Genomic DNA, 13,413 nt, shown 5'->3' on the forward strand with positions numbered 1-13,413 from the left:
CCCGTTCACACGGTACAGAATTTTTTCAAAACGGGCGCCTTTTCGAATCGATTTCTTCCGGACAGCGGTGTACACAAGGTTCGATTTTTTTCCCGTGCATAATGAAATTCAAGTTATATACTCCAAATTCTGCTAACGATGTTTTATACATGCTATAAGTTTCAAATTAGAGTGTGTTAATTGGGTTTATCACAGCAACATGAAGCTTTAAATTTCAGGTTGCTCAAAACTTCAAATTTTGAGTTGTTCTCCTTTTGAACTGGGACGTCGAAATAAGAAAAGGAAAGGAGGAGAGAAAGAAAGAAATGAAGGAAGATAAAAAGAAGTAGAAAGAAAAAGGAAGTGAAAGGAATGAAAAGAAAGAAAGAAAAAGAAAGTAACAAGGAAAGCAAAAAAAAAGAAATGAATAAAGAAAAAGAAAAAAAGAAGAAAGAAAATAAGAAAAAGAAACAAAGGAAAAAAGAAAGACACAAAACAAGAAAAAGAAAGAAAAAAGCAAGAAAAAGATACAAAGGAAGAAAATGAAAGAAAGAAAAAAGAAAGCAAAACAAAGAAAAAGGGAAGAAAAAGAGAGGTAGAAAAGAAAGAAAAAAAAAGAAAAATGAAAGAAAGAAAGAAAGAAAGAAAGAAAATGAAAAAGGAAGAAAGGAAAAGAAATAAAGGAAGGCAAAGAAAGGAAGAAAAAGGTAGAAAAGGAAGAAAAAGGTAGAAAACAAAGAAAGAAAAAAGAAAGAAAGAAAATGAAAAGGAATGAAAGAAAAAGAAAGGTAGAAAAGAAAGAGAAAGGAAAAGGAAAGAAGAAAGAAAGAAAAAATGAAAAGGGATAAAATAAAAAGAAATAGAGGGGAAAAAAGGAAAAAAAGGAAGGTAGAAAAGAAACAAAGAAAGAAAGAAAAAGAAAAAAGGAGAGAAAGAAAGAAAGAAAGAAAGAAAGAAAGAAAGAAAGAAAGAAAGAAAGAAAGAAAGAAAGAAAGAAGACCATTAAAACGAAAACAAAATGATTTTCTGTTTTCATATTGCATGAAGTAACATAAAACAAATATGTGCCTTACGAAGCCGTATTTTATTTATTGACTTAAGCATAAATGTAAAGGTGCGTCCAGACTTGCAACAGAACTTCGTAGCGCAACCGCTGCGATCCTATCTGGACAGCGAACGATACTTCTCTACATCGGCGCGTAGCGTGAGCCCGCAACCTGAGCGTTACGGACCTAGACGCGCTGAGTTGCACCACTTGTCGTTTATTCCAAGGAAAAATCAAAGGATCCAAGGACCCGTTTCACACGCCTTACAAATTACAAATTAACAATTTACAAATAACAAGTAAAAGATTACAAATGCTTGTAAATTGTGTTTCACAATGCTATTTTATTAGTTTGTAAAGTCTGACGAACTTTACAAAATCAGCTAAAGAAATTTACAAATACGCATTATTGGTTACACAATATCGCCAACGAAAGTTTACAAAAATCACTACGGAACAGAGCTAAAGTCGCTGTATTTTTATTACTATCGATACATATGTTTATATTTTGTACTAAAATAGATTATTCTAAGCTTGCTGATTCTTATTTCACCAACAGAAAATATAAAATATTGTTTTAAAAAATTAAAAGTATTTAGATTTTTATATATTGGCGACAATGGAGTTTCATGTGATGTGATTGGTCGAGTATACCAATACGTCTATTACTTAAATGACCAAAGTTAGCACAAAATTCAGTCAAATAAGTAAATAACAGATTTGGTCCACGTACAAATATGCAATTGATAAAAAAAATAATAACGATGTCTAAACACAAAATCAGGTTAATTTTTTGTGTTGATCCATCAGTATTTATTAATGTTTCATTCCTAACCTCACAAACATTAGTGAACCCATCAGCAGCATAAAAACTCTGTGCTATAGTAAATAACATTTTGGTGATCAAAACCCTGCCCCGAATTTAACTCTTTTAACAACATCAACTACCCTGTGGGCACTTTTGCAGACTGATATCTTAGAAATTACGTGCTTATCTGCTAACCCACGGATCTGACTGCATCCAATGCAAAACAATACAGTTCTCGCTTTGAGGTTAGGGCATCACTTTTCTCTTTTGGATGTTGGATATGATGTCCCATATCTTGTAGGAGAGATTCCAGAGAAACGGGACTCGAAAAGACTTCAGAATACCGCGTAAGTAGTGTCGCTATTGCATTATTGAATTATTTATTTTTGGTGCAGGGAACTTCTTTATTAAGGGAAGAGGATGGTATTTTTTGGTGAAAAATGAGTAAATTTAAAAAAAAAACTTTTTCTCCTTAAAATACTCTGTGATATGTGTAGAATACATTGTATAATATTTTGTGGGTATTTGTGCCCTTATCGGTTGTTGAGACGCCATGTTTAAACTTCCTGCGCTCTGGATTTTTAAATCACACCGCCCTTTGTTTGTTGTTTCCGGAACTTCATTTTTTTTTCAAAACCAAATTTTTCTTTAAAATACTCTGTGATGTGTGTGGAATACATTGTATAACATTTTGTGGGTATCTGTGCCCTTATTGGATGTTGAGACGCCATTTTTAAAGTTCCTGCGCTCTGGATTATTAAATCACACCCCCTTTGATTGCCGTTTCTGGAACTTTATATTTTTTTTTTTGCTACATTGCCAGACAAAAATCGATATAATTTTTGAACTATTAAAGATATATGAATGAAATTTAGAATACACATTCTCTAGACTACTAGGATACTTTTCTCTGTAACAGAATTTCCCTAATTGATTTCATTTTAAAAATAAGTCTCTCTGTTTGCAAGAAAGAAAATAAAAAAAATGTTATTAAATTTTAATTGTTTATTTTACAAATCTAGGAACTAATATCAAAATTCTGTTACAGACAGTTTGTAGAGCGTGCTTTTACAAATAAATTGTAACAAACGGTTTGAATTTATCTTTAAAAATGGCTTAGATATATCGAGTTTAGTAAAATCCTGCATTGGGTACATTTTTTCTTCAAATCTGGCTCCCAAATAATTTATTCAAAATATTTATATTTGGTTGAGTTGCTATAGCCATGAGCTCTCTACATACAAAAAATTAATATTTTACACCAAATAGGAAAAAAGTTTTAAAAATTACTACCCTCTTCCCTTAAGAGCGAGTTGTTCTTAAATACAGTCTTCGTATATAAATAATTACGCGGTATTCTGAAGTATAGCGCGGGACTCATTCGAAACCTTTCATTAAATTTATACAATGATACGAACGTGCTATTAATTCTTGGCCGGAGAATTTTACGTATACGTCATCGTTTGATTAGGCCTAAATTCAATATCTTCGTCTGAGTCACTAGAACTCCTTAATAACATCAAAACTGCTTTAGTTTAATTCTTAGTATTATCCAGTTACTCAAAAATTAATTTAATAAGTATTTCTTTATTGTATTTATTCATAATTTGTTGCAATATCAAACTTTACACATCTCAGAGGTATTGTAGAAAATGTGCTAATTTTACAAGTAAAATTTACATGTTTGTAAAATTACTCTTCATTGTGAAACAGAATACTTGTAAAGTGAGCAAAATTTAATTTGTAAAGATTTGATTTCCTTTGTAAAGTTCAACATTACAAACAAAGATTGTGAAACAGAAGTTTACAATTTACAAGCAAAGTTTACAATTTACAAAGATTGTAAACATAGTCACACAGGCCTCAGAGCGCTGAAGTTGCAGTAAGTGTGGACGTGCATGGGAGCTGGACGTGCATAGCTGGACGTGCATGGGAGCTGGACGTGCATGGGAGCTGGACGTGCATGGAAGCTGGACGTGTAACACCTATTCGTGCCGCATGTGTGGCTACAGTGCTAGTGCACTGGCCTTCCATGAAGACGGTCCGGGTTCGGTCTGCGTGGAATGTATGATGGTAAAATAGACGTTGCATAAGGGTTTTCTCGGGGTACTCTATTTCCCTCTTTCATTCCAACACTTCACTTCTCCTTCATTTCATTTCTCGGAACAACTGGATAAGGCGGACCGCCCAGCAGCGCCGACTATGCTCGCCACTTGTGACCTGGCCGTACCGAAATACAGTAGAACCCCCATTATCCGCGGTAATGAAGGGGGTTGACTGAACGGTTAATCGAAAAATCGGATAATCCGTACCATAAAATATTTTCGTAAATTAAGTGAATAACACTGGATATTTTCTCCGTGGTCTTGTGTTTAACACGCTAGGTAGTGAATCAGAAGTTCATTAATTTAAGTTCGGTTGTCAAAGACGTGTTTTTAAGAGGTAAAAGAAACTCCTTTTAATGGCTGTCAGCGGAAAGATAGGAATAGTAAAGGTCTCATGTTGTAGATTTACATACTGTATACCATTTATCCCTGATTTTTATTAAATCGCTCATATCTGTAACATCAGTCTCGTATCGTGCTGCGAGATGACTCACAATTTCTCTTTCCCCAAACACTTAATTATTTGGATTTTATTCGACACTTAGCACAACACGTTTTTTTTTTAACTCATGGAAAACATTTTATATAGAAGTAATAGAGTACAGCAACTCGAACAGTAGACCAAAACTGTGTAGGCCTAAGTGTAAATGTTTGTAATAACACTCTAGAAAAAAATACGTATATTAATATAGCGTACAACAGTATCAACTTCATACGTTTCTCAGGCGAAAAAAAAAAACGAGCGAGAGAAAGGTAATCGGATAATCCGCCAATCGGTTAATGGGGTGGCGGATAAACGGGGTTCTACTGTAAGACAATCGAGATTTCGCTAGTAAATTCGCGACTATATTCTTTAAGCATTATTTCAAATGCAAGGTTTACGTAGTATAACGGCGGTCTTTTGAATGCAATAGAAGAAAATACAGATTTAGTAAGATATTATATCAGGTTATTACAGAGAAATGAAGGAGAAATATGATGTGCTTTAGGAAATATCACTGAAATCATGAAATCAAATTTCGTGGCAATCGTCGTCAAGCGCTCGCTAGGCTACGTAATTATTACCGCATTGGCGTTGTATTTTTTGGTTCACAGAAAATAGCTCGTCTTTACGAAAGAAACGTTCAGCTCCCATAAAATTAATTATTGCTTTCATAACATTGCTTATCAATTTTACGAAAAAATTATCATCAGAACCATTGGCGACTAGAAACATCACTAGCGTCCACCGATGTGGAGTAACGGTTAGCTTGCCTGACCGTGAAACGAGAGGGCACGGGTTCAAATCCTGGTTGAGGTTTTTTTCGGGAGTTTACGTCAACCCATTAAGAGTAATTGCTTGGTAACTTTCAGCACTGGACCCTGGACTCATTTCGCTGTCATTATCACCTTCATAGCATTCAGACGATAGATAACCATAGATGTTGAACGTCTGGCCGCGAAACCAGGTGGCCCGGGTTCGAATCCCGGTCGGGACAAGTTACCTGGTTGAGGTTTAGTCCGGGTTTTCCCTCAACCAATATGAGCAAATGCTGTTTAACTTTCAGTGCTGGACCCCGGACTCATTTCACCGGCATTATCACCTTCATTTCATTCAGACGCTAAATAACCTAGATGTTGATAAAATGTCGTGAAATCACCCACTACAAAAAATACATCACTAGCCAAGCGAAAAGCACATTCGACCATATTGAAGCAACAGAAATTCGAGCGGGGTTTTAGTTTGTACGTAGTATATATGTATTTATTTACACTGCAAATGGGCAATCACCCGGTGGCAGTGGTATGCACAATATAAGCAATACACAATAAAATTACAATAAAAAAAAAAGGTAAAGGTATCCCCGTAACATGCCATGAAGGCATTTGGGGGGGCATGGAGGTAGAGCCCCATGCTTTCCATGACCTCGGCACTAGAATGAGGTGGTGTGGTCGGCTCCACGCTCTGACCGCCTTTTACCCCCGGGAAAGACCCGGTACTCAATTTTATAGGAGGCTGAGTGAACCTCGGGGCCGTTCTGAAAGTTTGGCAATGAGAAAAAATCCTGTCACCACCTGAGATTGAACCCCGGACCTTCCAGTCCGCAGCCAGCTGCTCTACCAACTGAGCTACCCGGCCGCCAATAAAATTACAATACACAATACAATTATGCAATACAAATACAATAAAATGTCTCCTCTCACATTATTTATCCCCTCATCTAATCCACTCCAACTTGTCGCATCCCTCGGCCTTATGTCGCTTAGCTATCCCCTCATCTAATCCATGAAACCTTTTAACTCGCAATATGTACGCAAATAAGTTGCGTTGCAAAATGATTCAACCCCTATACTTATGACAAGTACGGGTTTCCGATGTTAATCTAGGTTCTAAGGGCTTGACGCTCCAGGTTCTATTCGGGCTCCTCAGTAGATGATGGAACCTTACCTGCAGGGCCAAGGAAGGATAGCCCACCTGTCAGCGTAGGATTAACGTCAATCAATTAGTCAATCAATCAATCAGTCAATCAACCAATGAATCAACACCCATTCGTCTGTCTGTGTGGGCAGTGAACATGGACTGGACCGAGCAAAACACGTTGCACGGAAGTAAGGAAATTTTGTGAAATGTCACACACAAGGAATTTTAACAAAAGTTTAAGGAACGAAGCTTGGGAGCAGCTGGTGACCTTCATGTTTTGACCGAGCGTTGCGGACCGAGGCGCGCAGCGATCCACAGCTTGACGGTTCTTCTGCTTAAAAATCGAAGGATCCAGAGCTCTACAGTTGATGTGTTAACACTGACACAAATACGTTGGTCTGCGCATGCTGACGTCACACTGGGATGTTAATGATTGCAATTTGAATTTTATTGTTTCCGAATTATTATTAAATTCTGCAAACCATGCTGCACCAGTACCATGTTCATGCTTATACTTATTTATGTTTATTTTATGTTCAACATTATTATTATTATTCTTATTATTATTATTATTATTAGCATCATCATTATCATCATTTATATTCATATGACTATTTTATTGACTCTGATTATTTCCTGATATATTGTAGTATTCAATGAGATCCAAAATTGTAACATCTATGTTAATTCACATTCGGAAACCAAAATCACTGTCCATGTACAAAATATTACTGTCAATAATACGAATAATCAGCAAGTATGAAGTTATTGGCATGTAAAAATATATCAATAATATATTATTATACTAGCAAGTATAAATAATAATTATTATTTGTATACATACTGCTGATGTCTACACTTTTCTCAAACACACGCCATAATGAATTACTTATTAAAAATTAAATACACGCAAACACTAAAAAGTAATTAACACTAAAGGAACACAAAATTGAAGTTACTCTCAATTTCTCAATTGTTAATTGAACATAATTCAATACACCGATACGAAATGAGTTTAAATACCGCCAATTACGGTGGTCAACTCCCTAGATTTTAACTTATTAAACAATAAAGTACTACAATAATTAGGCATATCATACTTCTGTCTGTGACTTTCTATTCTTACAGTTCTGCATTGCGTGTATTAAAATCATGACAATTTACTCGTAATATTTTGTTATATTCAGTTTCGTCATGCGTAAACAGCATTAAACATTTATAAATAGAAGTATAGGCTATACAAAGAAATACCAAGATTCTTTATTCCTAAAAAAGACAAAAAAAATACAAGGTTTCGTACTTTAAATAACAAAATCTTTCTAATAACTCGTTTCTGAGCAATATAGACTCTGCTAATATTTACAGCATTTCTCATTAAAAGGTACCATGATTAAAATGAGAATAATATATAGATAACAAAGAATGTACATTAAAAGTAGACCTAAACTGTAAAAATAGCAAAATTTACGGTATTTAGCTTTTTTTAAATAAAATCAATATAGGCCTACCATTGTAAAGTGTTGTCGACAAAAAATTAAAGAAACCTAATATTATCAACAGATGTAATGTAACAATTATTAAAATTGATAGATGGATGGACGGACAGACAGACATATTTATTCGTTCCTTAATATCTTACAGTTGTTTTAGAGTATAGAATAAAGAACATGTCAAATTCTTTCGTTTAAAATATAAAAATTCAAATATGAAATATATACAGAATTAATGACAACAACATATTATACAATAGAATATATTTACCATTTCATAGTATTAAAATATTCACACTACCAATATGTGAAATGTCAAGAATTCATCTACAGAATAGAAAGTGTGAGATATTAAGTACGGTAATTTTTAGTTCTACTTTAAATAATGCAGGATTTTGATTATGACTCAATGTCTTGAAGACTACTAAAAATGTTTATTGTCATGCAAGGTACTCCCTTTGATAGCATGATAAGTTTGATGATGGCGTTTGAAAATCATTCTTTCTGCAGGTATTTATACATGTATGGCTAAATTAGTTGGAAAATTTCTTTATTACATTAGAGGAAATTAATTGAAGAGTTTAATGTACTCATTTGTTAAAGTCAGAATCTCTAATTAAAAAAAAAATTGGTCTACACGATTCTATAGCCTTTGCTGCAACTATTATTCTAATTTCTCTTTTTTAATAATATATTTTTACTGTCTCCAAAATATTATTTTGTAGAACATAATGAAATAAATATAGGCAAATATATTGTCTTTAAGATACTCCTATTTACGAATTGCTGTAACGACCTGATTGCGAAGCATTCTGAGCTACGTTTAGGGATTATTTCATTAATATGATGCTTGCAGATTGATGTAGATCTATTATTAATATGCAAACCAATACATTTGGTTGTTGATGTTTCTAGTAGAGGTATATTGTTGACTATTTCGTTTATATGACGTCATTCCATTTTCGACCAATGAAGTGTAATGAAATTTTGAATTCCAACCAATCACAGTCACACTTTCCCATAATTTCTGTAGCTAGATTTATCGCTATCAATTTATCGCATGGTCGTTCTTTTGTTTAGTCGTTGTCGCCAACTGTTTCCCCGTAAATTGATGATCATGAATACATTAAGATGCAACTACACGGTTAAACCACAGTCTACTATATACAGTCGCGAAGCTCAATATGTAGTAAAAATGCAAACATGGGTAGTTGCCCACCACTAGGATCGCTACTATCGCCTCATCATCGCAGATCTCTCTCCTAGCAGACGTAAAAATATGTTACACTTTCGTTGCCGTGTTCTTTTGGAAAAATTAACACCTTCCTTCCATTATTGAAATATTAAAGGCATAAAGTTAATTTATTATTTTAATTAAGTATATTAAATTTCACCATAAACTCGAATATACCTGCAAGAAATAGGTTAATATTATTTTTGTTTGTGCAAAACGAACTGAAATTTACTATAATCGCTTCACTCATTCAAGATTATAGCGATAATTAACTATGAAACCAATAAATATTAATTTGCATTTCCCTTCACAACAAAAATAATGGAAATATGAATTAATGGAGTAACTTACGTGTACCGGTACTTGTAGTGTAGGCTTACGTAGTTAACAAAGTGGGGTGAGGTTAAGCAATAATAATCACACCAGAATTGGAAATAAAACGTGATCAATAAATTTTATTGTAACAGACTTTCTCTACGTCTCTAGTAAAGTAACATATAAAAATAACAACAAAATTAACAGCTATAATTAAAAACATATCCTTTAAAAAAAAAGTAGGCCTAAGCAATAATAATCCCACCAGAATTGAAAATAAAACGTGATAAATAAATTCCATTAAAACAAACTTAATTTTTCTACGTCTCTAGTAAAATATTATTCCAATTATTTTATTTTAGCCATTAACATTTTCATTACAACCAATAACGAACATTTCACAAGCATCAATGTGAAATACGCAACGAGCTAACACTCGATGGAAATACGACACAGTCCAAAGTCGACCGTGGACAGTCTATTGTTTCTAGTTGCTAACCGCTTGGAGCGCTTTATCACGAGATTTGCAAAAAATCACCTCAAGCTTCGCGACTGTATATAGTAGACTGTGGTTAAACTTTTCTTTCAACTTTAAAGCAATGAATGCAAGATTGATATTTAATATTAATTAATATATTTACGCAGTGAAGACCACGTTCAAAACGGCTCACCACATAGACACAAAATCCTTATGCATCTTATTTGAACGTTCCTTTTAAACTCGATTCTGTTCTTCCCAGATTGCACGCATACGCGATTGGAATATTGAACTGTGTAGCTGCAGCTTTAGTTCCGTTACTACAGAGAGAATCCGTTTGTCGAGCTATAAAAAATGCTTTCGTGTAGCACTCATTGTAACGGTCGAAACAAGGCACAGCTGACATTGGTCCTGCTTCCACAGGTAGGCCTAACGTAATCTATAAAATTGTAGCCTATAACATTTGTATTGAAATTAAACAATTAATAGACGTTCAAATTTATGTAACATCATCGCATATCAAACTCAAAGAACTTGCATAGTAATAATGTCTTTGATCAAACTGCCTTTCGTGTGGCGTAATAAAATTCGTGTTTTAATTAGGCCTATCTATACAGAGATGGCTTCACTGTGTTGCAACATGTCTCACTGTGAATACATAAGCATTGGTATATAGCTGTCCCCACTGTTACTGTTAAATTAAATTATGATTTCAGCAGATAATGAAAATGTATTTGTTATAATAATAAGAGAAAAGTGCAGTACATGTAATTAACAATGTTAAACCTGTATTTCGATTTTCGCAATTGGCTTTTACTGAATAATAACATCGAATTTCTTTATTGCAATAACCGATATTCATCTACGAGTATTTGAACTTCACAATGTCTGAATAGGTTAAATATTCGTTAATATACAATTATTAACATTTTGTGATCGAATTTTAGGGATATATTATTTAAATTTTTATTTTATTCACGAAATAGTCCTAATAAATGTCACTCGGGAGGTCTGAGATTTATTGGCAGATCTCAGACCTCTCGTGACATTACTACAGATAGTTGTGTCTCATGTTTCAGAGATTAAATTTGAAGAGGTTTTAAATTGAATTATGTTAGTTTTATTAATGTTTAAAGCTAGTTTATCGGTTGTAAATCAGTCATAAATTTTAAGGAAAAGTGTTTCTGTTTTATATTTGAATGTGGCAAAGTTACTGTCTGCAATTATGATACTTGTGTCACCTGTAAATAGTATAGGATAATCTGTTCCTTTTATTAAGGGGCCAAGATCATTTATAAAAATTAGAAAAAGAAGATGTCCTAATAGAGATCTTTGCGTGACCCCTGTATGAACATTTCCCCATGTTGAAGTAGGTTTAAAGGTGTCACTGCATGCGTTTATTACACTTTTGTTTTCTGAAATGGAGATATGATTCAAACCACTGTTATGCTATGCCTTTAATAACATAGTATTCTAATTTTTAAAGTAGAATTTTATGATTAATACAATCGAAAGCTTTGGAGAGATCACAAAATATCCCTCCTATTTGTAATTTCCTATTAATTGCTTCCAGAATTTTATCAGTTAAATTAAACGAAGCTTGCTCACTTGATGTATTCTTTCTGAATCCACATTATTGTTCTGAAATGAGAATTTTGCAGCAATTAAGATGTTGATATACGGTACTCTTTTATAAACAGAGTGAACAATAAGTATGGAATATTGCTAATAACTTCTTAAATTTTACAAAAAAAAAGTTTTATACAAAAAGCTGTTGGAGATAAACCATACAATATGATACCAGTGTTCGAAAAAAAGTGAGATTTCAGACATAAAGGGTGTGACAGTAAAGTTATTTTTTTAATGATACTCTATATTAAAATTTACATATTCCGATTCTCCATTAAATGTTATGTTTGAATGCATACAAATTTTACCCACCGAGTTAGTTCTGTGGTAGCAAGTTCTACATCCAGAGTAGCCGGTCCGGGTTCGATTCCCGGCGGGGTCAGAAATTTTCATGTAAATAGTGATAGTGATTCGTCCGTCGGGTGGGGACGTTAAGCATGGCGGCCCTCTTGGTGCTACTCGGCAGAGAAGGCTACGTGCAGGCACGGAGTTTCCCCTTCTTCCTTCCTCACCACCATCATCCTCACCCATTCCCTACACTACACTTACACATACACTCACCCTAGTAGCATACATGACATAATTCTTCATAGATACACATCATGCATAACGTGGCCTGCCGAAGTGGTGTGCAATTTGAAAGTGGGCCACAGTCCTCCCATCTATGTGCAGTATGCGGAACGCGAATCACGCAAGTGAAGTGAGTAAGCATTAGATACACAGATAATATTAAAATGGATTTGAGGGAGGTGGGATATGATGGTAGAGACTGGATTAATCTTGCTCAGGATAGGGACCAATGGTGGGCTTATGTGAGAGCGGCAATGAACCTCCGGGTTCCTTAAAAGCCAGTAAGTAAGTAAATAATGGTTTGATTTTATTAGTCAAGTTTAGAATAAATTGTTAAAGTAAAGTTATTTGGCTTTTAAGATTACTTTGTGTTTCATTTAACTGATAAAATTCTGGAAGCAATTAATAAAAAATTACAAGTAGGAGGGGTATTCTGTGATCTCTCCACAGCCTTCGTTTGTATTAATCATAAAATTGTACTTTAGAAATTAGACATATTAATTTGCGGTCATTACTATTTCTACCCACCTCATTCTAGTGCCGAGGTCATGGAAAGCATGGGGCTCTACCTCCATGCCCCCCAAGTGCCTTCATGGCATGTTACGGGGATATCTTTACCTTATCTTTACTATTTTACTTTAAATATATTGAGTTCTCATTGTTTTGCATGAGATTATTATATCTTGTGTAATCCAATTATTTTTAGATGTTTGAGAATTTTTGTGCTTGACAAGAAAACTTAGTTCAAAGATATTTAAGAATGTATTATGAAACGCATTGAATTTACTATTCATATCTTCATTGACATATACTGATTTCCAGGTTTCATTTTTTAATTTAGCTTCAAAGCCCTTTAAAGATTCTTCATTTATGATTCTTAACCTAATTTTAGTCTTGTGTATTGATTCAGCAATGTTATTGCATATTATTGTACGGTTGCCAGAAATCGCATCGTCACTGCCACTCTTTCTTGAACTGAATGTGGTATCCTTCTTTGCAACATTAGGCGCCAGCAAATATTTAAAATCTGTAGGTGACATTCTGGTAAAATTTTTATAACGTCCACCAAGTGTTCTGAACTTCAAGCCAGCCACAAAATTTGAATCACCACATTTATTTCTACTTGTATATATGATATGTAACTATGTTTGCCACCATTGCCTCCGTTTCCGTTTCTTTTTGCACGCAAAATGCAAGTAAATATAGGCTGCTGCAACTACGTCCATGATTGAAAGTAGGAGTACCTGAACTGGCGGACGCTGGTAGGTTAGGGCCCAGTTTTACCAAACTTCGTTACAATAACGCTAACAGCATGTTAACTAACGTGTTATTAAAAATTAAACATTCTGTTAGTGTAAT

Source organism: Periplaneta americana, chromosome 6 (genome assembly GCF_040183065.1).
Source record: "Periplaneta americana isolate PAMFEO1 chromosome 6, P.americana_PAMFEO1_priV1, whole genome shotgun sequence".
NCBI lineage: Eukaryota > Metazoa > Arthropoda > Insecta > Blattodea > Blattidae > Periplaneta > Periplaneta americana.